The sequence below is a fragment of the Zeugodacus cucurbitae genome, chromosome 3, assembly GCF_028554725.1.
Source record: "Zeugodacus cucurbitae isolate PBARC_wt_2022May chromosome 3, idZeuCucr1.2, whole genome shotgun sequence".
Lineage (NCBI taxonomy): Eukaryota > Metazoa > Arthropoda > Insecta > Diptera > Tephritidae > Zeugodacus > Zeugodacus cucurbitae.
In genome coordinates, this window is record NC_071668.1 from 73,800,712 (window position 1) to 73,828,586 (window position 27,875).

At 33.9% G+C, this 27,875-nt stretch overlaps 1 long non-coding RNA gene across 1 annotated transcript; it reads left to right on the forward strand.

Moving 5' to 3' along the window:
- The first annotated feature begins 12,394 nt into the window (after positions 1-12,394).
- Positions 12,395-12,798, forward strand: LOC128920053 (uncharacterized). Its single transcript, XR_008470166.1, has 3 exons — positions 12,395-12,491; positions 12,542-12,644; positions 12,696-12,798. It is a non-coding gene; the product is annotated as an uncharacterized LOC128920053 (long non-coding RNA).
- Positions 12,799-27,875: the final 15,077 nt, after the last annotated feature.

Here is a 27,875-nt window from a genome sequence, read left to right on the forward strand (position 1 = left end):
TGGTGAATGGCATTTGCATGCCTGCTTAGCACAGTTTCAGGCGCCATACTCCAACACTTACATAATTATGAGAATATATTTATTCTATATATAAAGGGTGATTTTTTAAGAGCTTGATAACTTTTTTTTAAAAAAAAACGCATAAAATTTGCAAAATCTCATCGGATCGGATCTTTATTTGAAACGTTAGATTGGTTCATGACAATTACTTTTTTAAGATAATTTCATTTAAATGTTGACCGCGGCTGCGTCTTAGGTGGTCCATTCGGAAAGTCCAATTTTGGGCAACTTTTTCGAGCATTTCGGCCGGAATAGCCCGAATTTCTTCGGAAATGTTGTCTTCCAAAGCTGGAATAGTTGCTGGCTTATTTCTGTAGACTTTAGACTTGACGTAGCCCCACAAAAAATAGTCTAAAGGCGTTAAATCGCATGATCTTGGTGGCCAACTTACGGGTCCATTTCTTGAGATGAATTGTTCTCCGAAGTTTTCCCTCAAAATGGCCATAGAATCGCGAGCTGTGTGGCATGTAGCGCCATCTTGTTGAAACCACATGTCAACCAAGTTCAGTTCTTCCATTTTTGGCAACAAAAAGTTTGTTAGCATCGAACGATAGCGATCGCCATTCACCGTAACGTTGCGTCCAACAGCATCTTTGAAAAAATACGGTCCAATGATTCCACCAGCGTACAAACCACACCAAACAGTGCATTTTTCGGGATGCATGGGCAGTTCTTGAACGGCTTCTGGTTGCTCTTCACCCCAAATGCGGCAATTTTGCTTATTTACGTAGCCATTCAACCAGAAATGAGCCTCATCGCTGAACAAAATTTGTCGATAAAAAAGCGGATTTCACATTTCGAACCGAACACTGATTTTGGTAATAAAATTCAATGATTTGCAAGCGTTGCTCGTTAGTAAGTCTATTCATGATGAAATGTCAAAGCATACTGAGCATCTTTCTCTTTGACACCATGTCTGAAATCCCACGTGATCTGTCAAATACTAATGCATGAAAATCCTAACCTCAAAAAAATCACCCGTTATGTATTTTTGTATTTATATATTTCGTTATTTATGCTCTTATACCTATATATTCATTGGCCTCTTCAATGCTGCCAGCTGCGCTTTCATGGTCTACAGCATTTTCTACATTTTAAACCTCTTTCCACGAAAAACAACAAAAACAAAAATTTTCTCAAGTTTTCGCCAAAAACTCTCACGCTTAAGCATTCATAGCAAGAGCAGCAGCAAAGCTATTCTCCAACAACAACCACAACAAATGCTACCAACTTTCATGCTAATATACAATAATAATAAGAAAATGGAAGTAAACAAAAAAATGTATTTGGAAATAAGCAGAAATGCGCAAATACAAAAACAACAATGTATTCCGTTATAATTAAACAAAAATTCCGCCACAAAAATGTAAATTTCATTTCACGCACACAAAGAGATGGGGAGCGAGAGAGACAGAGAGGGTGCGCCCCGGCAAAGCAGCGCAGCAGCAGCGAACAAAATAAACAAAAAACACAACAACAACAGCATACAGCATTTAAATTTATCATTGAGCGCTATAATGAAGGCGGAGAAATATCAATGCTTCAACAACAAAGTAATTTTTACAATAACAACAAGATGTAATTTTACAACAACAACAAACTGTATTTTTACAACAACAAAAAACAACCAAAACCATTTGGTTTTAACAACAGCAATTATTTTATTTTTGCAACAACAACAACAATTTTTTTACAATAACAACAAACAAGCGATTTTTGCAACAACAACAAATTTATTTTTACAAGAACAACCAAGTGCTTTCTAACCGTAAACAAAGTGCGCAATGTTTTGGAAGAAGCACCACAGTAAAAGCCTCGAAAATATTCAATTAATCGCGCGAGTCAGAAATTTAGCTTCTTCGTTTGTTTTTTTTTTTTTTTTTGTATTTTACAAATAATTTGCATGTCATCCCAGCGGCTTGTTTGTACTACATGCTGTTTTTGTTGTAAGGACACAATTTAAAGGCTGTATAATCAGTAAATTGCACAAAGTATAATCGAAGAATTTCGAAAGTTTTCCTTGTGGTTTGTTCGTTTTAGGGTTTCTTAGACTGAAAGGCTACAGATTTCTTAATATATGTATAGGCATATTTCAGTGACCTTTTTTTAACCAATAGAGAATAAAATTTTATTTATTTGTCATCTAAATTAATTAGTGTCGGTCTATAATGAATTGGTTACTGAAATTTTTGCATACATTTTTTACAGAATTGTTTTTTACTGCTAAAAGGGTCATCTTCGTACCGGTATTTCAAGATTTTATGGTAGTTAAGTTCAGATAATAAGTATGCTGGAGCTCTTTAAATATTCAGCTATGTATAAAGCAGTGGTATATGTATTTTATACTAATTTAACTATTCTTCAGTTCAAAAATTCTGAAAAATCTTCGAGGAAGCTTAGAGAACCGGTAAAACAATATTGTATTTGATAACTGGATGAATATATGTCAAGATGGAGAAGAAGAACATCTTCGAGAATATGAAAATGAATAATGTGATTCCTTCGCACTTATTTTAACCCTTCTGCACAAATTGAGATTGTACCCCTCATAAACAATTTGTGGATCAATATGACCCAATAGCAAAAACACGTCAGTATGGTAAAATTATAATGGCAAACTCATTTTTTTTATTACTCAAACATAAAATTAACAAATTCAAAATTGTGTTTAATAGGAGTCAGTAAAAAATACATCAATTCTGACAATTTATACACATAACTGCCTTTACACTATGTTGTTTGCATATAAATTTCAAGCATTTATCGCAACGAACTGAATGCTTGTTGGAGTTTTTAGTATGTGGACAATAAAAACACCTTTGTCTCTTACCCAAGAAGCATAAAGGAGAATCTTGAGGTTGCACGACCGTGGATAAACTGGGAGTGTCTGCTGCGACTGCTTCCTGGATGTTTTTCACAACATTTTTTGCAGAAGGACCATAGGGCATTCGCTTTCGGCGTGCAATGTGCGGGGTTACCAAAGATGTGGCCAAGTCTACTAAAAATAATCGCCGCTTAAAGTTTTTAGTTCTGTTCCATTCGGGATTAAGTTCGGTCCATATAACATATGCGTTATATCCCGAAATATCGACCATATTGGAAAAGAGTGCAACTGGCCATCGTTTCGTTTGGCGTTTACATGTGTACGTTGCTACTAATTGGTCCAGCACATCAACACCTGCTTTAGTCGCATTATAGTGATGTATTATTTCTGGTTTCTTTTTCTGATCATTCCTAGTCTCTGCCGAATGATGAAGCACTAGCACGCTTTTTCTGTTTAGTCACATTTGAGCATAAATTTTCTTGGTGGTCAAAATGACCCACAAATTGTATACCCGTACGAAAAGTTTTTAAAAAATTATGTTAAAAAACTGGCTCATCCTGGAAAAAAATTGTGTACGTACAACTCATCATAAGACTCAGACTGAGGATATCAAAATGGTTTTATAAGCAATTAGCCATCCTAAGGCATGGTAATACGCGTTTGTTTCTTAAATTTTGGTCATTTTGACCCAATTTGTGCAGAAGGGTTAATGATCCATATCTAATTACTAATCAGTCCAATCGCGACGAGCTCCTACTCGACTATTCGATAAATTAAACTTAAATAGTGTTTGAAGTCGTAAAGTGTAAAATGGGATACAACTATGCAACATTTTCAAAAAATCAATTTTTTATTGCTTATTCGATAGTTAATATACTGTCAAAAATATCCTGTGAAAGCGGTAACGTCGTATCTTGAATAGTTTTTGAATGGCAGCGTTCTAAAGAGCGACCTTTCGCAGGCATAAGCCGCCATAGTCGAAACTTTAAACGCGTTTTTGTCGAAACGACATTTCTCAAAACTGCTGACAGCATAACTCAATGAGAAATTGACCGATCGACTTCAAATTTAAACTGAGTATTCTTGAACATATTTACTATGCAATGACCTACGATCTTTTTGATTTGTTGAAAATTGTTAATTTATCAATTAAAAAGCTACAATTTTTTACCTAAAAAAACGACTTTTTTTTCAGAACTACACCATTTTGTTAATTTTTGATATTTTTCAAAAATCGTAGGTCATTGTATAGGAAATACCTTCAACTTTAATAACCTTTTTGAATTTTGTTGGTTTAGCTACTAATTCGTCCAGAATTATGTCAACAGTTGGGGAACTTTTCTTTTCGGTCAATGCAACTTAAGGCCGATATGCCCATAGTATATCTAATAAAGAAATATATTTCTTCAGAATCAATCGCCGAAAATTATACCAGATTAATAATATTGGAATCTCGTAGGGGATAGTGTGGAAGTTGGCAAATGGCTTTGAGTAACTTTGGTCAATGAAATCTAAGGCTGGTATTCAGAATCAATCCCTTAAAGTTTTACCAGATTCAGAATATTGACATCTTGAAAGAGATGGATTGAAAGTTGACTCATAAAGTTTTTCGCAATTAATGTTGGTCAATGAAAGCTAGAAGCATATGCATAGGAACAAAGAGGGAAAGCGAAGGTTTGAAAAAGAGGTTGGAACCACTAAGTCTACAGGTCTTATTTCTTTCGGAGTTTTACATTAAAAACTGGCAACGAATCCATTTTAATGACGAAAATAAATGAGGTTGACATTAAAAAAGTAAAAGAAAAATCTTCTACTTGTCAAATACACAAGAATTAAAACTCTAATGCCGATAATTTGAATGCCGTGAAGCGTGAATGCAGCTCCCTACCATCCCTTTAGGTCTCACCATCCCTTTAGGTTTTCATATATTTACTCTTACTTACACTTTGTCTACTGTTTTCAAATAAATATCTTTACTTTTTTATCCCAGATCTTTAGCATTTTATCCCATATCAGCTATATATTAATTTATGTGCTTTTTGTCTGTAAATTATTTTTCCACATTTTCGGCTATTTTTCTTCACAAATAACATTAAATACTTATCTCCGTAAATTTTTAATTATTTCCAGAAATTCAGCCGCACACATGTCACAATATCTATTGCTTAAGTTCACTACAAATTTTCATATAATACTTTCTACAACAGCAATTGGTGAGTCCTTTCCACTGACCTTGGACCCCAAAAAAGGCAACAACCACCACATATTCTATAATACAAAAAACAGAAGTGTGTGGGCGTAGAGTTTATTGTTTGTCCTTGCTACGGCTCTTTACAATGACAATGAATATTTTCATTAGTTTTTATTTCACCCAAAATACAAAAGCATACTTTTAGGCAAATACTTGAAGTATATCAGTGAAAGGCGATTAGGCATGTAACTGAGTGTGTGTGTGTGTGTATTTTTATACAATGAAATGAAGAGCAAATAGATAGACAAACGATAAATTGTAAATATTCACCAAATTTACATACGTATGTATATATATATGTAGATGAAAAGGCTATGTAAAATACAAAAGGCAATCGAGATGGCAAAGCACCGCCGTCCTTGAAAAGCCTGAGTTGCTATACAAAAGCACATCAGAAGTCACAGAGCGAGAGAGAAAAAGAACTGACCAAAAAGCCTAACAATAAAACTGAAATTACAAAAATAGCAACAACAACGGCATACAAAAACAATAATAGCGCAAGTTGTTGGCAATCGTAAGAGCAACAACAGCGTAATAAAGCTGGCGTCAGACGTTTGTACCGGCCAATAGGCACAAATTACACAAACTTGCGCTTATATATTATACATATACAGAAGTAAATATATATAGACAAAAATATTTATTTGAGTATGCGCTTATAGAGCTAACTGTAAACAAAAGACTTTGCTACAAAGCCCAGAGCAACAACAAAAACAAAATACAACAACAAAATTTGTAGTAATAACGGAAAGTTAAAAAGTGAAGTAAGTTATTATTTTATGGCTTAAAATTGAAATCCTTTATGCGACGCGTCAACACAAACACACACAAAGAAATACTTACAAACATTCACACACGCACACACAACACAAGTATATGTAGCCATAAGCGCATATTTATAACTGTAGTTGAGCGCAAACTTACATTGTGTGTATAGTAGGCAAGCAAAGCTTATGTATTGTTGCTGTTGTTGTTGTTGTTGTTGTTGTTGTTACTACCGGGGCACACAAGCGTTCCACTGAAAAGTAATTTAAGTTTTTGTCATTTCGAATTGTTTACAAAACTTTTGCCACAGCAACAGAAAATCATCGGTTTTTATTGTTGTTTTTGTTGGTTTTTTTACTGTTGTTGTTGTGTCAACATTTTGCTACAATTGTTATGAGCACATTCTCTTTGGCGCTTTGCATTGTTTTTTCGCCATTTTGTTGCATTTGCAGTTTTTAGTTAACACTTACAATAACAAAACAATAACAAAACAACTACAACAACTATGCTTGAGTAGAGGCCACAATCAGCCAACAGCCTCTCAGACAGCTTAAAAGTATGCTTTATTAGCGACAATTGTTCGCTTTTGTTCGGCCGGCTGTTGAGTGTTTAAGGAGTTGCGCGCATGAGTGTCTAAATAATAACGGTATAGCAGCAAATAGTTGCATAAAAGTGTTGAAGGAATCTAGGCGCAGTTTCTGCTGACTTTAGTGTCTATTTCTCTTCTATCAAAGTTTCTCTTCTGTGAAACGAACCTACATTTTTCATTCTTAAAAGCAAAATGCAATGCACAAACACACTTTCTATTGTCTGAAAACCCTAAATCGGGACTTTAAAGGCCACAAAAATACTCCAGTTCGTCTAACCACACCACTCTTTTCGCCACTTAGCATACCTTCAGGCGCACTACTGGCTTAAGTCGCTCTACAATTTACGACAATTATTTGCCATATTTCATTGTGTCTGCAACGCCTTATGACTGCTTTGTGCTCAACACTTTTATTACTCTCCAGCGATAATTTGCTTCCAAGTAGTCATTCAGAATTACGAGTATTGCTTGGCTTATTACAACCACCTCCATCCGCCTTATGCTGCCACAAGTATTTTACGATAACTTATGGCGCGTATTGCTTGGAGTGGCACGCGGATTTTTACTTTATAGCGCTTTAATCGCGTTATTCTATTTTTTATTCTTGATTGCAGCGATTAAGTTGCGGCCATATAATTTTTATTTTGATGTTTGTACAAATTATTTTTATTTGTTGTTGCATAGTTTTGCCGGAATGGTGCATATAAAACGCCTCAAATGTAGATGAACATATAAATAAGCGTTGAATAATTTTTATTATTGTGCATATAAATTTGTTATTGTGTGCAGATTAAATATACTATATTGACGATTTGTTCTGGCAGAAGCGAATGAGTGAATTGTTAGTGATTTCGATATTTAATCGAACTATCGATATAAAAAATATATTATAAATTTCTGTAGATTAATCTCGAGATGAGAAATATTTATTCTTCATTTTTATTAAATAATCTTAATTACTTCTCTCGAGGTATTAGTGGAGCTTTCTGGCTATTTCACAATAAATATTCAATGGGTTCCAGATCACACTGACATGATGGGAAACTGTAAAGCGGATAAACTAGCCAAACTAGGCACCACCTTACAACTAAATTCCGATAAAATAAAGAGGGAATATACATGTCTCTGGCCACTTATAGATATTTAATCGACAAGTATGTCATAGACATGGCTGAGTCTCGGTGGAAACAATCTCTGACTTGCGCAACAAGCAAACTGCATTTGCCGACTATTGAAATTCAAAAGAACCACTTAAGAACTCTAGTATGAGTGTTAACAGATCCCTTTCTGTTTGGTGAACATGCAAGTAGACTGTGGACATCATACAATGATTACCGTAGAAGCTATCATGAAGTAGAAAAGGAGGAGACTGTAAAACGTCTTCTAAATGAAGACAAAATGATTGAATTAAATAACTTTATCAAGACCACAGTCTGTTTCATAGAGAATCTGGTAGTGTAGGGTGATTCTAGTCCCGGTAGTCTCACAATGGGCATTCTAAATACCAATTTTCACCACTTTACCAAAAAATTTCTCTGGAAAACAAAATCTTATATAATCGTACCATAATATTAAAGAAAAGGGAATATTTTAATTTTCAGCAAAATTTATTTGAATTTTATTCCAACAAATTTCAAAAATTCCGAGTGAATGCTGCCATCAGGAGTTCAATCATTAGATGGTGGTCGGAGAAATGTTCACAAATCTAGAAATGTTCACAAATCTCTCACCTAGAGGATTTCAGCATGACAAAAACCTAAACATTTCAATTTGGACACTTATATTATTCACTTATTTCATTAAGTCGACACTTATATATAATTTCTTGAAACTTTAATAAATTTACTGTAATTAGATTTAGTATTCCTTCGAAACTTTAGGAATAGGTTATTAAAATCTGATTTATCTATTATTAAATTATTGACAGTAGAAACGTATTTCTACTGCCTTATCGTTAGCCGACATAATGAGAGCATTTAATAAAAAAATTTTATACTCCAACTTATGCGAAATTATTTATAAACCCATTGAGAATTACAGATCTTTTCGCTCAACGAACGAAATGTTATAGTAAAAGGTAAAAACAAAGACTTTAAATTGCACAAATTTAATTTTCTTTATGAATTACAGTATAAGTTATGTGTAAAAGGAAAATTTCATTCAATTATAAAACCCTTGGATTACATTACATATATAAATTCTGTTTATTTGAACACATTACTGTATTCAGCACAAATATGAATTTATATAACAACAAAATGCAAATTCATAATTTCAAATTTGTCAAGAAGCCACAAAAACGTAATAATAATATAACGCTTAAAGTCACAAGCCAAATAAATAGAGGTCACAGTGCAAATATTAAAATTCACGAAACACAGCCACACACACACAAACTCAAATATGTGCCCAATAATACGCAAAAGGAGCCTTTCACTTGTTTAATGTTTAATTTGCTGCTCTCGCAAAACGTTCAATGGCGCACTGTCGTGTCACATATTTTCTTATTTCACTTGCTTTGTGACTTTCATTTAATTTCCCTCTTGCTTTACTGTGCATATTTTGCCTTATTACTCGTTGTATTCATAAGTACTCATTTATGAATTTTTCTCTTCCACAGATGATGACACACACACACACACACAAGCGTTGCGGCATGCAAATGAATGCGCAATTTGCGGATTTTCACAAATGTTTAAGCTGCCATCTGCGATTTAAATGCCACATACGAATACAAATGAATTTGAGTGGTGAAATAAGAAGCCCAAGCAAATGTGGGTGAAACCACACACACAAATACAAGCGTATATAAGTTAAGCTTTCAACATGAAAATAGAAGATACAACGAACAGTCGCACAGTTTTGTAGGTTAAAAGCTGGCACTACATATACATATATATCTGCCTACACACATACAAATATAACACACACAAGTATTTGTGTGTATATTTTATAATTTTCTATCTCATACTCAAATATGTATTTCATTTTACCGTTATCCACGTGCATTTTCATGCAACGAAATGAAGCGCAAGCGATTCACTTAGCGCATAATTGTTGTTGTAGCCACAGATATATGTAGTTGTGAAACCAGAGTGAAATCAAAGTGGTCTGCTGTCAAGTTATATACACGTGGCGCGGGTACACAGGTATGTTATAAATGCTTGAAATGTTGAATTATATATTCCCACACTAACGGGTGCTTCTTTTGTGTATTATATTAAATAAAAAAGACTAGCTTTGGTTGATTTAAAAATTAGGTATGAAAATAAAAATATCTAATACGACTTAATAAGGTTATTTTATGCTAATTAAGCAAATCTAAGCTTGGAAAACATGATCAAATTAAGTCTTAAGTCACCAGTGAGTTCGCAGTCAGTTTTATTTAAAAAAAATATAAAATCGACAATCTCGGGTTAATTAAATCTTCATATAAATTGAATCAATTAAGTCTTACTCAATTAAAATTTGAACAATCAGTCCTCAATTTATTTATTAGTAAAAATTCTGTCGTAAAATTATCATTGGCCCTAATCATTGAATCCGTTTCGATCGAAAAATTTTACGTCGGAATCATTGAATCCGTATCGAAAATAAAATTTATAATCACATTGAACTCACTTACCGACTCGAAAAAAAATACATTCCGCTGCTAATAGATGTCGCTAATTACGAAATCATTGAATCCGCAATATCGAAAATTTTGCTCGAAATCTATCCGTTGGTGAATGAGTAGCGGAAATGTAAAAGAAATAAACAATTTTGAAGTTTTTATCTAAATAATTAATGATGACGGACTAAATCATGTTTTAAATGGGTATTTTAGAGACTAGAGACAAAAACGGACTAACAAAAATAAATTAAAGATGTTTAAAAGCGATATAAAGTTGCCCACTCGAAATAGCGAAAGAATTTTCTTAAAGAGCCTCAGGCGAATTAAATATTTTTATGGAAGAAATTTCACAATAGTTAATTTTCAGTTTTAATGTTTTTTTTAACAAAACAAAAAGCACAGACACTTATCAAATTTGTCGCATTTGTCGATAAAACGGTTTTACGCTCTCACTTTGTGGTAAAGCAGTTTATCGACGGATTCAATGACTGCATGCACATTTTCGATCGAAAATCTATATCGTATCGAAATCGAATTCGATGCGGATTCAATGATTAGGCCCATTGTTTGACTAATTATACGTTCTAACATACATCTTAATTGAGTCAATTAAGACTTACGTAATAAATTACACACAGTTCTTAATTTTATTAATTAGTAAATTACCTCATATGTTTAAAGAGAAAATTTGCTAATTGACAAACTTAAGGAGTAGTCTGATAAGGTTATATTATTATTATATTGTGTTAATTGAATACAAATAAGTGAAATCTGATTACAATTTGCTAATTAAATATAGCTAAACTTGTTGTAGTGGAATTTGATCTATTAATCTTCAAACAGATATTAATTACTCAATTAGAGTTTGATTTCTATATATTTTATTGCATTCAATTAACAACATAAAGTATTATAACCTATTTATATTGCTCAAATCTGCATTCAAACCTATTTTATAGTATTATTTAAACAATATCATATATTTTTGGCTAGTTAAACGTTTTAACTTAACTTAATCTTAATTGAGTCAATGAAGCCTTACTCAATTAAAGTGTATCAATTGTCTGCTCCTAAATTTAAAGAGAAAATTTGTTAATTGACTCAATTAAGGTGCAGTCTGAAAATTTAATTACTAATTAGCAGCTGACAATACTGAGATATTACTACTATTTTTGTGTTAATTGAAGAAAATGCAAAAAACAACTAATTTTTATTTCCTAATTAAATGTGGCTGTGATATCTAATTGAATTCAATTAACAACTCAATTATGTTAAACTACGTGAATTGCTCAATTCAACAACCAGTTTGGATTTTATATAGCATAATAACAGTATCGCCGCAATTTGGTAAAATATTTTGAGATAATTAATAATAATAATTAATTTATATTACTGTTCACACAATTATGTAAAAGAAAATTCTAAAATGTGGATATTTATTATAAATGCATCCTCATATTGAAACAATGGAGCATTTTAATTGTAAGTATTTTTTAGAGATATAGAATTTGATTTACGTTGAGTAATTTTTGCTGATATTTTTCACACAAAGTGAACAGGAACTTCTATTCTTAACTTATTTACGCCAAAATTTTAAAGTTATTTATAAAACAATTTTAATTAGAATGCTAACTTTTAAAGTTCCTACTTCATTGAACCACCCTGTAACCGACTGATGCCAGTGGCACAGCTGGTAATCCAGCAGGTGTTCACGTTTTGGAAAACTTAATTTTTGTCGTAAATAAATTTGCATATACCAAGTTGCCGCTTTAATGCTTGCGCTACTTCATTTCGCTCGCCATTTAATTGTTGTTTTGCACACGAAGTGAGGAAGAATTGCATTTGGCGCACGATATATAACTAAGAAAGCGCGGCATATGTAGTTTAAGAGATATGTACTCGTTTTATTAGATGTGTGGCTGAAGTTGTGAGTGCTAAATTAAAGAAAACATAATAAAATGGTGGAACATTTAAATGTTGAGAATTGAAAATTAAATTTTCAATGAAAAGTGTTGCGATATATCTTTAGTGTTTCGATAGTGGATTATATTTTGAAAGCTCAAACATATATTTTTGAAAGCTTAGAGGTTACATTCTATATTTTTAAACCCTGAACAGGGTATATTAAGTTTGTCACGAAGTTTGTAACGATTTAGCCATATCCATCTGTCTGTCCGTCAGTCTGTATATATACGAACTAGTCCTTCAGTTTTTAAGATATCGTTTTGAAATTTTGCAGATGTTATTTTCTCTTAAAGAAGCTGCTCATTTGTCGGAACTGCCAATATAGGACCACTATATCATATAGCTGCCATACAAACTGAACGATCGGAATCAAGGACTTGTATGGAAAACTTCCGCATTTTACTACATATCTTCACGAAATTTGGTGTGAGTTATTGTTCATAGAAATAATTTAATCACCAAAAAATAATTCAGATCGGTGCACTATAGCATTTAGCTGCCATACAAACTGAACGATCGGAATCAATGGCTTGTATGGAAAACTTCCGCATTTTACTACATATCTTCACGAAATTTGGTGTGAGTTATTGTTCATAGAAATAATTTAATCACCAAAAAAATAATTCAGATCGGTGCACTATAGCATTTAGCTGCCATACAAACTGAACGATCGGAATCAATGGCTTGTATGGAAAACTTCCGCATTTTACTACATATCTTCACGAAATTTGGTGTGAGTTATTGTTCATAGAAATAGTTTAATCACCAAAAAAATAGTTCAGATCGGTTCACTACAGCATATAGCTGCCATACAAACCGAACGATCGGAATCAAGGGCTTGTATGGAAAACTTCTTTACGAAGTTTGGTGTGAGCTATTGTTCATAGAAATAATTTAATCTCCGAAAAAATTGTTCAGATCGGTTCACTATAGCATATAGCTGCCATACAAACCGAACGATCGGAATCAATGGCTTGTATGGAAAATTTTCGCATTTGACGTGGTATCTTCACGAAATTTGACATGGATTACTGCTTAAGGTAATAATATAATCTCCGAAGAAATTATTCAGATCGGTTAACTATATAACTTTAATGTTTCCAGCAAACAACCCGCCTAAAAAGAATTAGTAAAATGTTTTCTTTTTTTTACTTACTTTTTCTTACGTCTTTAGATTTACTTAAACACATAGTTACTAAAAGCAATGCACCAGTGAAGGCTATATTAGCTTCGGTACAGCCGAAGTTAACGTTTTTTCTTAGAAAACAAATACCTTTGATGATACTGAAAATTCAGTACGGTATTTCTTTATTGTTGACTATTAAAACAGTCACGCTGATGCTGACGCCAAAGTATTTCAATTATTTTAATGATAATTACAAAAAAACCAACAAAAGTGTGAGCACGCATTTCCACTAAATACTAAAATAAATTTCCATTGCTTTCTGCTAATTCACTATGCGTTCCGCATTGCGTAAATTCCGAGCTGCCACATCAATCAAATATCAACAGCAAAAAGCAAACATTTTCAATAGATTCTAAATGCCGCCACAGGGTACACCAATCAGCGCATAGAGCAGCAGCCTACAGAAAGCTACACACCCCACCGACAACTTTCAGCAAACGGGCAAATACATAAATCTAAAAGTTGGAAATAAAAAAACAAAAACAAAAACAATTTTTCGCCAAAAATTTGCCAACGTCAGTGCGCTTTATTGTTTTGCCATTTACACCGATGGCGAGTAAGCATATGAATGCTGAATGAAATGCGATAAGCATAAAAAATACAACAACAACAATAAAAACAAAAACAAAAACAACAATACAACAATACAACAAATGCCAACACAAATTTCTTCATGAACTTTACGCACAATTGCCTCACGCACACACAGCAATAACAACACAAATTACAACAACAACTATCAACAGCAATAAAGCTAATAACAAAAACACATCAAAAATTCTTATTGACATGCTGACATTTCGAGTTGATGCTGATTTACTACTGGCCAACCGCATGGCATTGCCTGCCAAGCGCAAATTGTGCAAAGTGTTATGATGTGGTAGCCAACCAAACGCGCTACTCCCAAGCCACCGCTGCTGTCGCTGCTGAGCGCTGTGACGACGCTACTAAAATCATAAACAATTCACAGCAAGTCACTGGCAGTCTACACGGTAGGACAGCAGTTAACCGAGCTAGCTAGCTAGCCAGCCAAAAGCTTCTAATCAACCACATACATATATATACAACAACAACAATTGTTGGTGTGAGTTTTAGATAACAGTCGTGTCGAGCAGTTTGCCAAAGTGACGCAATGCCAGCTAAAACTGTAGGAAAAATTACTTGTTTTATTGTTGTTGTTGTTACTGTAATTGCTTGTAGTTGTTGTTGTTATATAGCCCAGGCGATAGCAAGTAACATTTGTGATGAATGTTTAGCAGCAGCAGTCACTTGCTTTTACGAGTATGTGTGTATATGGATCTCGATTTCAGAATTTGTTGCAGCCTTTTAGGCGCACTGAGTGAATACAATCCTATCAAATCATAATGCCCAACGCGTTTCGCCATTTGTGCTTTTGTTTATTTGTGGTGGCGTGCGGTTTTGTAAACGTTTAGTACGACGTGCTGCCAAATCGTTGACTTTCTACGCACCCCTTGTTGTTGTTTCGATTTTTGTTTTTGCAATTTTATGTGTTACTGTGTGTGTTGCATAACTTTTATGCTTGGCAGTAACACAGCAAGCCCCAGCGCGTGTCGGCGCAAATTTGATTAAGTACAATGCAAACAAGCGCACGCAAATTGACGAGTCCACAGCACAATAATAGCATACTTTTAGGCGTGATCGGGGCTAACTTTAGTCTTACCTTAGCTGCTGTGGTTATTTAGGTTTTAGTGTGATTTCCATTACCACTTGACCGTGTGCGGCCTGTCAATTATTTGCACAAAACACAAAACTTCTGATTGTAGCATACTTTTAGGCCAAACTTATATAATATTACATTAATGAAATAGGAAAAAGCACACAGCAGGCACTTACGGCGCCTTTAAGTGGCGCATTGTTTGTGTTTAATGTTTTCGTTTCTTTTTTTTCGCAGTTAAACTTTTTTATGCTGATTGCTCATATCTACATTTTACTTGCCGCTTTTTAGGCTTTCGGCTGCTGTGTTTTTGTGTTTGTCTCAAATGTTCCAAGGCTTTATTTATGCTTTCGGTGGTTTTTTATTGGCGCTCTCTGTGCCACGCTTGATTTATTAATGTGGTCTGGCATTTGACAAGCTAGCGGCCACAATACAAACAACAAGCAAGCTGCAGCAAATACAAAGCGCCTTTGTACGCCCGAAATCATGCTACTACGCATTGTGCCGCAGCGCAAAGCAGTCTCAACTCAAGGCCTTGGAAATAAGAAAAAAAACATTGAGTGTTTGCTGCGCTGCTTTAGCGTGCTTGTATTTGCTTATCGTGTTTTGCTTCTCTTTTTTAAGTTAGTTTGTTTTTCAAGCCTACTTTTTGGCGCACTACGATCATAATTCACTTTCGCCACTTCATATGGTAAACATACAGCACAAAAAATGTCTGTGTACGTTGTTATATGTTATATAGACATATGAGACTCCACAATCTCCACATGTGTCGTACTTCCTGTACTTTGCGCATAATTTCTGTCTACTTTTTGGCGCTTTATAGTCATTATTAGCACTCCTCTCCATTGTAGCACATTGACTGGCATACTACATACGTAAAGCACTGTGTCTGCAGTGCCCTAGAACTACTGCACTTGTGACACATTTTTCGTCGAGTATCGCCAGTTTTCATTTTTTTTGTAGTCTACATTTTGGCGTAGTGCATTCATTTATGGCAGTTGTGTCTCCACTTGAAGTATGTAGCAACAAAAAGTTAACAACTTTCCAATCTACACCCTCCAATATAACGTTTAACAGCAGTTTTTCCGTCATTTACTATACACAACAAGCGCTTGTCCACTTTTAGGCGCCTATACATAGATAATGTGTTACTAAACGTTTACAATGCTTAGTACTGCATACGTACAGCACTGTTTTTGCATGCGTCGTGTTCAGTAGCCGCCCTGCTTATCTGAGCGCACAGTGATAATCTTTATGCTGCTCGTATTTTTGCGTCAGTCTTTGCCTACATTCCGGCGCTATGTTGCCATTTATGCTGCACACGTATGCGGCGTACGCAGTGGCTAACAACAACGGTTTTGCAGCAAAAAAGTGTGTGTGTTGTTTGCTTATCGCCAGCATGCTCCCCACATACATTTTCGCACTATAATTCAAAATGTATCAACTACACTCACTTTGGTTGCCTACTTTTGGGCGTTTGCAATTCAATCTCTGCCGTTTGCTAAACATTCGCACACACCCACACACTCAGCATTTGTAGCACACAAAAAACGTGTTTAGTCACGCAAAAAATTACCTGTCACAGCGCAGCCTCAAATACCGTTACATTTTACCACTGTTACTTTCACTGTACCCCCTGCTGTATATACGTTGGCTTTCACTTTCCATCTCAAATTGTCCTACTTTACGCTAGGTTTACGCTACTGTTTTTAATTTATGTCCTTGATTCTCATTTTTTTTACTTTTTTTCTGCAATGTTTTATACAGGTAGTGCTTGTCTAGGTAGCGTTTGCTTTCAATTTCATATGTTTTATTGCTTTTTCATCGGTGCAAAAACAGCACAACACGTGTAAGTGTTGGATCTGGCATAATCGCGCAGAAATTAATAAAATATTTTTGCAACAGAAGAAAAGCATTAACGATAATTGACAAACAATATGCTGAGGTCTCTGCTTTCTCCAAATAATATCACCATATAACTGATACTATGCTCTGGATAATATATGCTCCAGGAATTTAACATACTAACTCTAAATTATCTCTGGAGACTAATTTTTGATTATTCTTAAACTGTCGTTTTGAACTTTTGGAACACTTATTTGAAGATCTGACTTGAATAGTGTCTTTTCATTTTCAGATAATCAGCCAATGAAACTAAAGCTTTTCACCACAAATGCTGAATAGTAAAAAACTTATTACAATTTTGACGTTTCGTGAAAAGTAGTCTCTAAAAATTACTCAGATCATGTTTAAATTTCATTCTTTCACCGTCCTTTAAGGACTAAAAAAGCCAGAGAGTACTAAGCAGCCAGAGCTTTTCACCACGAACGACCTTTAAAGAAATAATATTTTTCATTAAACATCTTTGGGGCCTGGGATTACGATTTCAGATATTCGCCGTGATACATTCTACAACTGTCGGCAATGAGCTTTAAGCTTCTTCACCACAAACGGCTTTTAAAGAAATATGTTTTGTATACAAAATTTTTGATCCTCGGAAATACGATTTCACGGCTTCGACATAATAGATTCTAGAACTGCCGACAAAGAGCTCAAGCTTAATGATCATTCAAAAGCGCTATTGCTAGAGCTTTTCTCTATATATGGTGACTCGGAGAGAGCTTTTTGATACTTAATGCGCCAATTCTTTTGAATTAACTACAATTCACTATATTAATGCGCAAAACTCCCTCTTATTCTAAAGAGTGTGGACATTTTATTACCAATAATGAGCTTTTCGAAAGCTTTTTCAATTTTTCAAAATGATAATCGTAAAAAAGTTATAAAATCATATGAACCAGAGACCAATCTAACAGCCGTGGGTTAAAACAAGGGTCTTGATCTATTAAGAGTTGGAATCCAAATTTATAGAATATAAATCTTTCCAAAGGATGCCGCGTTATTTGCAGCTATCGATACATTCTGTGAAAAATTCTGTCCTAACTAAGCTTCGAGAGTAAAAATGAAACACTAAAAAAATACACGAACAACAACTGCAGTGTTTTTGAAATAACCTTTATCGTAAAACACAACTTTAGTCGTCGTAAAAATTCCGCAAAAACTTTGTTATGAAATACTATAAGTGATGCGGTGATAATCCATAAAACGTTTGCGCTTTTTCGCTGCATGCAAATTTTCATATACAAAAAGAAAAAAAAAATATGAAATGTAAGAGCCAAAAAGTTTCATAGAATTTAATGTGGAGAGTACTTTGACTTTGCGAATGAAATGCTTTTGAAACTTAGCTGAAGATTATACGTGAAAGCGTATAAGGAAAAGTTTTTAAAAGCTTTTTATTTAAGCGTGCCAGTAGAGGAGGATAACACAAATAAAGAAAGTGAAAAAACGAGTTTAAAATTTGAATAAATGAAAAGTTAAATTAAGCTTTTGCAGTCAAAATGCGATGGCTTATAATGAAATCGTCAAGCGAAAAGATTTATTTAGACACAAAAACTTGAAAAAAGCGATCTGATTTGACAGCAAGAGAGTATAATTTGGAGCAAATTTTAATTTTTGTAATATTGAATAAAATAAAACTTTGTTTAATAAATTTCAATTTAGTAATTTAAAGCGCGCACACTTATTGCTATGTTCATTACAAATCTCAAAGGTCTGCAACATTGTTTTACTGCCTACATGCAGGCGCAGACGACATATATTTAATAAGTACAAGGCTTACTAAGAACGTAATGTGCTTAAGAGAACGCGTCTTATCAGAGAAGGCGCCAGACAAGAATGAAATGTAGATGCCAGAGTGAGTTAACACGTAGACATTCGCATACTTTTGGGAGCATTAGCTGTAGCATACATATAGGCATGTAGTATATTATAAAGATGTATTTATGTTTGTGAAATGCGGCACATTTTGATATACATGACAAAGTGCACGCCTCGCATACATAATTAAACACAAAAAGTTGAAACAACATTAATTTAAATATGCGCGCCGACGAATCATAACAGAGAGTTATGAGTTGAATAGAGCCGCGTGTCTTCAACTCCAGCCGCGACAAGTGATATGTGTGACAGCTACAATATGAAAATCACATTAATTAAAGGCGGAGAGGGGAGAAAATTCACACTAAATGATAAAAGATGACAAAATGAATGAAATGATAATACTTAAAGACACATACAATGTAGCATACTTTCAAGCGCGGAGCATAAATCTCACAACTGCGGCTAAGTGGTAAGTAGTAGGGAGATAACAAGGCATATACATATGTATGTATGTATGTGGAGGAAAAGTAATAAATTATAGGAAACAAAACAGTAAAAAAAACTACAGCAAATATAATATATGCAGCATACTTTTAGGCGCATGGAGGGAAAACAATATAATTGCTGTACGTGTAAGCAAAAAACACGCGAAATTGGCAAATTACATGCGCGGCATTATCAACTTGAGACTGTTTAAGGGAATACATATTATTAATCGCTGCTTAGTTGTTGTTCCTTAGTATGTGTTGTTGTTGTTGCCAGCCATTAAACAACACAAATCCAAATATTTTGTACACAAATAAATATTACTATTTCATTTAGTCCACTGAGCGCACTTCACTATGCCTGCTGTGTAATTACATAGCTGATAAGCGCAAGTGGCAAGCCTATATTTAGGCGCAAAAGCAGAGTAAACGTATTAGACGCACCGCAAAAGCAATCACTATAAAAATAGCAAACATTACAGCGGCATTTAATGTCTATACACGAAAATAAATGCGCAGCTAAGTATATTAGTTACACAGCCTAAAAGTATACACATATTACTTGCAAAACCGCAAGCCATAATAAATAAGCGCAACTATTTGCGGCAGAGCACACACGCGTACACTCCTTCACACTCTCAAACGTGTATAAAAGCCTAACATTTGCAATCATTTCACCAGCTCGCGCACACACAAACACTCTGCGTAATCTTACTGCTAAGCTTAGCTCACTTTTAGGCGCATAACGAAATTGTCACCAAACCACTCCAAGTGCACACAGCAAACACCTGCCGCAGACATGCGACAAACGTCAATTGCTTGGAATTGATATGTCACGCATCAAGTGGCGGCTTTGTATGCGCTTTGTTATCGAGGATTCTTATTTTTTTTTCAATTTTTTTCGTATTTATTTATATTTTATTTCGATAAAATCTAAGTGCACTACTTCACGACGCATAAATTCGTTTTGTGTGTGTGCCAATAAATGTGTGGAGGCCTTGAAGCGTATCTTTGCTTGTTGTTAATCTTGTTGTTGTATGTTTTTTGCTCCTTTTTATTACACACGGTTTGCTGTTATTGCGCTCATTCAGGTCTACATTTTTATTACCGCTTGAATTATATTTATTTTCTATACTCAATATACTCAAGAAGACTACACCAGCCTAAAGGCTTCATATGCAGTGTTCGATTTGTGTGTGTGTTTGTTAAGATGTATCATGTAAGACGCATAAAATCAGCCATAATTCGTATACGACTTTGTGTTCTTAGGTGAAATTGAATTTATACGCCTGATTGACTCGGGATGTTAATAACAGCATATTTTTGTCGATACGTTTTTTCTTTCTTTTTCTCTTTATTTTATGTGAGAAAGGATGAGGAAGGATTGCCTGTGGCATAGAGTGCGCGGCTGCATAGTAATTGAGTGCCAACTTCATAAGTATATATAGCTGTAAGCCGGGGTAATAGAAAATACTATTTTTTGTGTAATACAAAATATTTATGATCCCATAGTTAATATGTGAAAAATAATAATAATTTGGTCTACAAGTCAAAATAAATAATTTATGAATGCTTGTGGTTGGGAGATTAAACTTTTGATGGGTATGATTGAGGTGGAATATGTTTAAATATTTTTCAATATGCAATTGATTTTCCTATAGAAATTATTACTTTTTAAATGCTTTTGGGGCACTAAGATTTAATCTTGAAAACAAGCTTATTCATATCCATTTTCTTTATGTTAATGAAAGTAAGAAGAATTAAATAGAAGGTCTTCCCACGTCAGGCAACTAAAACCATGTAAAAATCAAATGAAAGTGAAGCCACAGACAAGCGAATAAGTTTTCATACCCAAAAGGCCTTCACTCTCAGAAAAAAAAATTATTTTTGATATGCTTGAATGATCTGCCAAAATATATTCCCTATACCATTGAATTAGATTTTATATATATTTTTACGAAGTTGTGTAATGGCCTTTTTATAATGCAACAACAAAACATTTTTACATTTCATATACTTGGAAATCACTAAGCCATTACCAGAAGAACTCTTCGTCTTCGAAAGCATGTCATGAAAGCTTCGAAGGAACTCACATACAGCAATGCTATTGAGCTTACTTACTTTCAGTAGTCTCAGACCATAAGAACTCCAGAAGAACTCTTCGTCTTCGAAAGCATGTCATGAAAACTTCGAAGGAACTCACATACAGCAATGCTATTGAGCTTACTTACTTTCAGTAGTCTCAGACCATAAGAACTCCAGAAGAACTCTTCGTCTTCGAAAGCATGTCATGAAAGCTTCGAAGGAACTCACATACAGCAATGCTATTGAGTTTACTTACTTTCAGTAGTCCCAGACCATAAAACAACCTATCTAGGATCGGAAATATTAGTGATCAAAGCTACATTTAATCGACCTAACTTATATTTGACGGTCCAATATTTTTTCCAGGATTTACTCCTAACAAGCAAATTTTCACTAGTTTTTTTTTTGGAAAAATAGCAGAGAACACTAAATTTCGTAAATCTAGTAATATAGAAACAGAAAAGTTAACTCAAATTTAATAATTTTTTACTTGAGGTTCGAGTGACAAATGAAGTCATATTTTCTCCTTTAGCAGCAAAGAAAATAAAATAAAAATTTTAGATTTTGAAGTTCCTTCAATTATGTTGGATTTCCTTCAAATAAGAGATATTCAATTTAGTCGTCAATCGTCATTAAATTATTTTCATAGCATACAAAATTCATACAAATAGCATCTGCACCAAAATGTGTAATTGGGAAACAAAGTTTAAAACCCAACAAACCCAAATGAAATGAGCTATGGTTGCTAAATTTCATGCGCATCAGTAGACACTTATATACTTCTTATGTTTTTTTCATAGCTGTGTTCATTATGCCAAGCCGGGAAGAATTTGTCAATATTTTTTCACAAGCCTGTTAATTTAAGGATTGGACTGAGTCAAACGCAAGCTATGGAGTTTCAGCTGTAGATCAGGCCGTTTCTACTTTCACCAAAGTACTTTAAAGCAATTTATCATAACCATGTTGAGAATTGTAAGAGAGTGGAAGAACATTTTAAGATCAATTCTATGGTTTTTGTAACAATAACTAGTCATTTGAGGCATATAAGCGTGAAAATACTATTTTTTCTCACAAATCCTTCAAATCAATTTTTCGTAAACTAGTTGAGAACTATAGATTAGTAAGAAGAAATAAAAAAACATTGTAATTACAGGAATATGGTCGCGAAAATATTGCAAATTGTAACTTTAATAACTATTTACGACATATTTTAACCTTGTTTAAACTAGTTGAGAATTGCTGTTAAGTTGAACGAAATATTTAAAATCTGCCGAACATTTTTTATAACGCACATAAATGACATAAATAAGGGAAGTTATCTTTAAGGCGAGATCACAGATTATTCTATCCAGCTCTCTCCCTATCTATTATATTCTCTCTCTCTCTTGCTATCATCTGCTCACTCTTTTATATGAAATATAAAAGTAGAGAAAAAGCAAAAAATACCTAAACAGACTTACATATTATAAGAATTTGAAATTAAATTTCATTTCCTGCAGGGAATAAGACTTTAAATTCACTTCTGACTGCTGGACAGCTGCGGTGTGAGTTCTCCAATTATTTGTACATCCATATACCATATACATACATGTGTACATATAACCGCAGCAACCTTATCACTCAAAAACCGCAAAAGCAAACACAAAATACACATGGTTGTCTGTGCCACTTAACGGCATGCTGAGCAATATACTGATAGCTCGACAGCACGACACAGACGCATCAAGTACGCACACACACATGCGTACATATTTATGTATGTAGACCGAGCACTGTGTGTTGGTATCGTCATGCCCGTTGAGTTTATTGAAACGTTCACTTCGACAACTTCAATTTCTTGCACGCCAGTGATTGTGATTTGACACAAAGCACCAAAGCCAGCACACACAATCCAAACAATATGTGGCACCCACACACACATACACATGAAATTCTGTGCAATCAAACATACACGTATATGCAATTCATTATAATAAATTGCGGCAATGGCAATCTAGATTTGAACAAATGCGTTGGGTGGAGTGCAGACAATTTTGGCTACTGAGTGGGACACACACGCAACCTCAAAAATTAAGGCTTTCCATTCCACATTGAACCGAAACACAATATATTTCTCTTCCAGCTTGACAAATCTCCGATGCTGTTGTTGTTGCAGTAGACAAATTTCACAAGTTGAAAAGTTATCAGCAATAAATTTGTATAAAATGTGCCACAAACGAAAAAGTAAGCGTATACAACTCTGTGTTGTATTGTCGTAGCATACTTTAAGGCGGCGCATGCATAGTTTTGCCCATACTTAGTGTATAGCGGTGCAACAAACTTTGTTTAATATATTTTTCGAGGTGAATATAACACTGTGCTGTTGTTTTTGTAACTCAATACTTGTATTGCTTGTGAGCACGTAATTTACATTTTTGCGTAAAGTTTAATGCAACAAAAGCCACAGCATGCAAATAATGGCCATAAATAAACAAATAGGTGAACAGAGGTACAGTGAAGAAGCATTGCTTTAATTTATATATAACAGTAAGGACGAAATTTACATTGACGGCTTGTTTAATTCTTGGTCAAAATTTTACTTTAATTTGTGTTTTGTATACCTTCAGGCGGTTTGAACAAAAAAAATTTAATTATTGATACAAAAATAAGACAAATTGAACTACATTTTTCAATAACTTATCAATAAATAAAGAGGAGATTCCCCATATAATATAGCTCCAAAATTATTTAGTTATATACAAAGTTGTATTACTTAGTAATTAGCATACTTTTAGGTGTTAACTTTTTAATGATTACCTAAGCACAGAGTGGAATGTAAATCTGTAGCAAATATTTTGTATATTCTTGTGTGGTAGCAACCTAATATTTATCCAAATGAGCATTTAAGTTCTTTATATAATATTAATGCTTTAAAGTTTCTCACCAATGGTGATCTACTGCCTCTATGAAACCCTAGTTAAGCAAAATGTTTCCTTAAAGGTCACCCTTGCTAAGCAGCTGGAGTGTTTCCAGAGAGCGGGTGTCATTCTCAGCGGGTTTCCATTCGAGGATAGTACGCTCTTGGCTAGTTAGGGAGTGTCTAACATCTGTGAGTACCTGGAATCGCTGGAAACTGCAAAGCGACCAGCAACAAAATACAGTTGACCTTGACCTAACCTGATGATGATCATAAAACTACTCTTGGAAGTAAAAAAAAACCTTGAATTCTATTTGTATGAGACAATAGGAATAATTTCTAATATTTCTCGGCTTAAAAATCTCCTCTGAAGATACGAAAAGAAGTTTATCCGTATCCACATTTAAAAATTTCAAAATCAAATGATATTTATGGTTTCAAATATTTTTTTACTCCGAATTTCACAAGAGTTACGTACATATACAATTTTTTTGGAACAGTATTGGCTGACTTCCTGCCTTTTGCTTTACACATTATCCCTATTTCCTTTTCCGTATTGGTATGGAAAACTTAAATCAACAAAATCTACTCAACAGAATTTCAATCTTAAATCCTCGCCTACACTATCCTCCAATAACCGTATTGTACGCATACATTCCACTAAAAGAAACGCCTTCAAAAACACCTGCAGCGCTTATTCCACCGCAGCAAAAAAAAGTTTGAAAAACTTTTAGCCGCCAACCGCCACTCAAGTGAAATAAGTAAATTAAGACGCCACTTATTTCCGTACATTTGCAATTAATTTACCATTTAAAGTGACCGAAAAGTCGGTGTATGCACGTGGCAGGTGGATAATTATTATGTTGCATAGTTTTGGAAAGTTCAACACTGTTGCGCTTAAGTTGACGAAATGTGAATGAAAAAGCAGTTAGTCTAAATTTAGGAGGCAGTGGAAAAAATTAAAAAATTTTGTTGAACAATTTTTTTTTGTAAGAAGAAATACAGTTCAATCACCAAAGAACTTTGAGTTACAGAAGGTAATTCGTATGAAATTTGACTTCTATTGCCAATGCAAGAGTTCGACTTATGGAGAACTTCGAGTTATATAATTTCAACTGTAATAATATAATCGAAATTAATAAAAAAATTATTGAAAACTTAAAAAGAAATATAATTTTTGTACAAAAAAAATTGTTTTAAAGATTCTACAAATTTTAAGAATAACCCAAATAATTGTCTTCTTAAGTTCTTTAATTAAAAATTAGTACAATCACTTTCCTTCCTTTAAATAAAATACATTTTATTTGCATATATAGGTTTGTGTCTATGATAAAACATTTTAAAGATATCCTAAATGTAGGCAACGATTTTTCTCTATATTTACATTGCCTACCTTCAGGCTATTGCCAACTAATTTTAAAGCCAATTGCTTATAAAGCAAATAAATACTCAAACAAGAACAAACTCATCCACAAATATTTATGTAGAACTCATATTTGATTTAAAGAATTTACGCACTAAAGTAACAAAAGTAAAATGCTTCCCCCCTTAATTTGCACTAATATAAAACAAAAAAAAATTGTACATCAAATTTATTTAGCCATAATTCTCAAAAGCCATTATTTGCTTGCCAAATCAAAGCAGAGTAAATCTGTACACACTTGACACAAAATAAAAGCAGACCAACCACTAAGAGATTGTGACAATATGCTCGCTCTCCACTCAATTTACGCTATCAAATAAATTTACACACAAATTTCCTGCATCAAATCAAATTGGCCTGAGCAGTATTATTTGCGCGTGTAAATGCGCTAAAAAGTATGACAAAAACTGAAAGATGACTATGTTTATTTGTTGTACGTACTCCAACTGCTCCTTCACGGCACAAACTGCGCTTGTTTAACAACTTTGTCTCCACCTACCCATTTGATTGTCGCTCAACGAAAGACACAAACACAATCCGAGTACATACAAAGCAACAATGATTTAAAAAAAAAAATTACAAAAATACAGGACAACTGCTTGTTGACATTTTGTCCAGACGTGCCCCACAGCGGAAGAGCTGCTGCTGCTGTTGCTGTTGCTGCAGTGTGGCAAGGTGCAGCAAAGGAAGTTAGTTGTGGGACGAAGCGCAAGGAAAACAAGCAAATGAAAGGTGAAAGAAGATAGTAGGAGAAGTATGCAAACACAAAATCTGTGTATATACGATGGTGTGTTCAAAAAATAACGGGAATTTTGAAAATTTAAAAAATTAAATTGAAGTCTTTTGGAGCGTTCAATTGCCAAAATTTTTTTTTAATTTTTATTATGTCGATATACATGCCGCTGAAGTACAATAAAATTTGGAATAAATAATTTTTTTTTCAATATTTCAAAAATCGAAAATTCCCGTTATTTTTTGAACACACTATTATTTATAAAATAAAAGCTTTTTTAATGAAAATTCCCGTTATATTTTGAACATATATTTATTTATAAAATAAAAGTTTTTCTTTCAAAAATTTAAAATTCCCGTTTTATTTTGAACACATATTTATTTATAAAATAATTTTTTTTCAAAAAACGAAAATTCCCGTTATTTTTTGAACACACCTTTATTTCATAAATAAATTTTTTTTTTCAAAAAACGAAAATTCCCGTTATTTTTTGAACACACCTTTATTTATTAAATAATTTTTTTTTTTCAAAAAACGAAAATTCCCGTTATTTTTTGAACACACCTTTATTTATTAAATAAAATTTTTTTTCATAAAATGAAAATTCCCGTTATTTTTTGTACACATATTTATTTCTAAAAGAAAAGTTTTTTTTTCAAAAAAACGTAAATTCCCGTTATTTTTTGAACACACCTTTATTTATAAAGTAAAAGTGCCCGCAGGCGCACAAATACAGCAGTCAGGCTTTCGGAACGTGGCGCAAAATAAATAAAAGCCGTAATAACTGTATATAAATACATATGTATGGTTTTTATATACAAAGCAAATAAAGCAAAAAACTTACATAGATTTACAAGCGCGGCATGTTGTTGTTGTTGTTATTGTCTTGTGCTTTTGGGGCACAAACTTTGTTGCTTCCGCTTTGCTCACAACTTGGTTAGTAGGTCTTTGACAGGCGACATATGTGCTACACACACACACACGCACACACACAGAATTATGCAATAAACAAAGTACATTCACTTTCTGCACACGAGCAATTTACACCGACGACGGACGGACGAACGCGGCGCGACAACGACGACAACACAACAAACTTCACGACACTTTAATGAAACTTTTCCGCATTCGCGACGAATTTTGCTTTGTCAACTGTAAATTGTGCCTACCGCATAGCAGGGGAAATAAAAAAGCAAAAACAAATGAATTCGAGGACTTTGCTTTGCGCTTTGTTTGTTTTATTGTTGTTGTTTTATTATTTTTGTGTGATTTTTGTGTGTGGCCTGTAACAACAAATTCATTTCAACTTTACCAATTTACGACAAACGCATTTGCACACGCGGCGTTGTTTTATGTAAGTTTCATGAACATACGCACACACACAGAGAGACTCATATAAACATGAGGTTTGCACTTTACACTTGTGTGGATGTATATTTACGCGACACTTTTCTAACGCATTTGCACTTTCCACTTTTGAACAATCTTTTTTTTCATTTATCTCAGTGTATGCACACTTTGTTTGCGCGTGTAATTACTGTGGCATGTCACACATACACAGACTCATATAAACACCTACACACATACACACGCAGAGAGTTG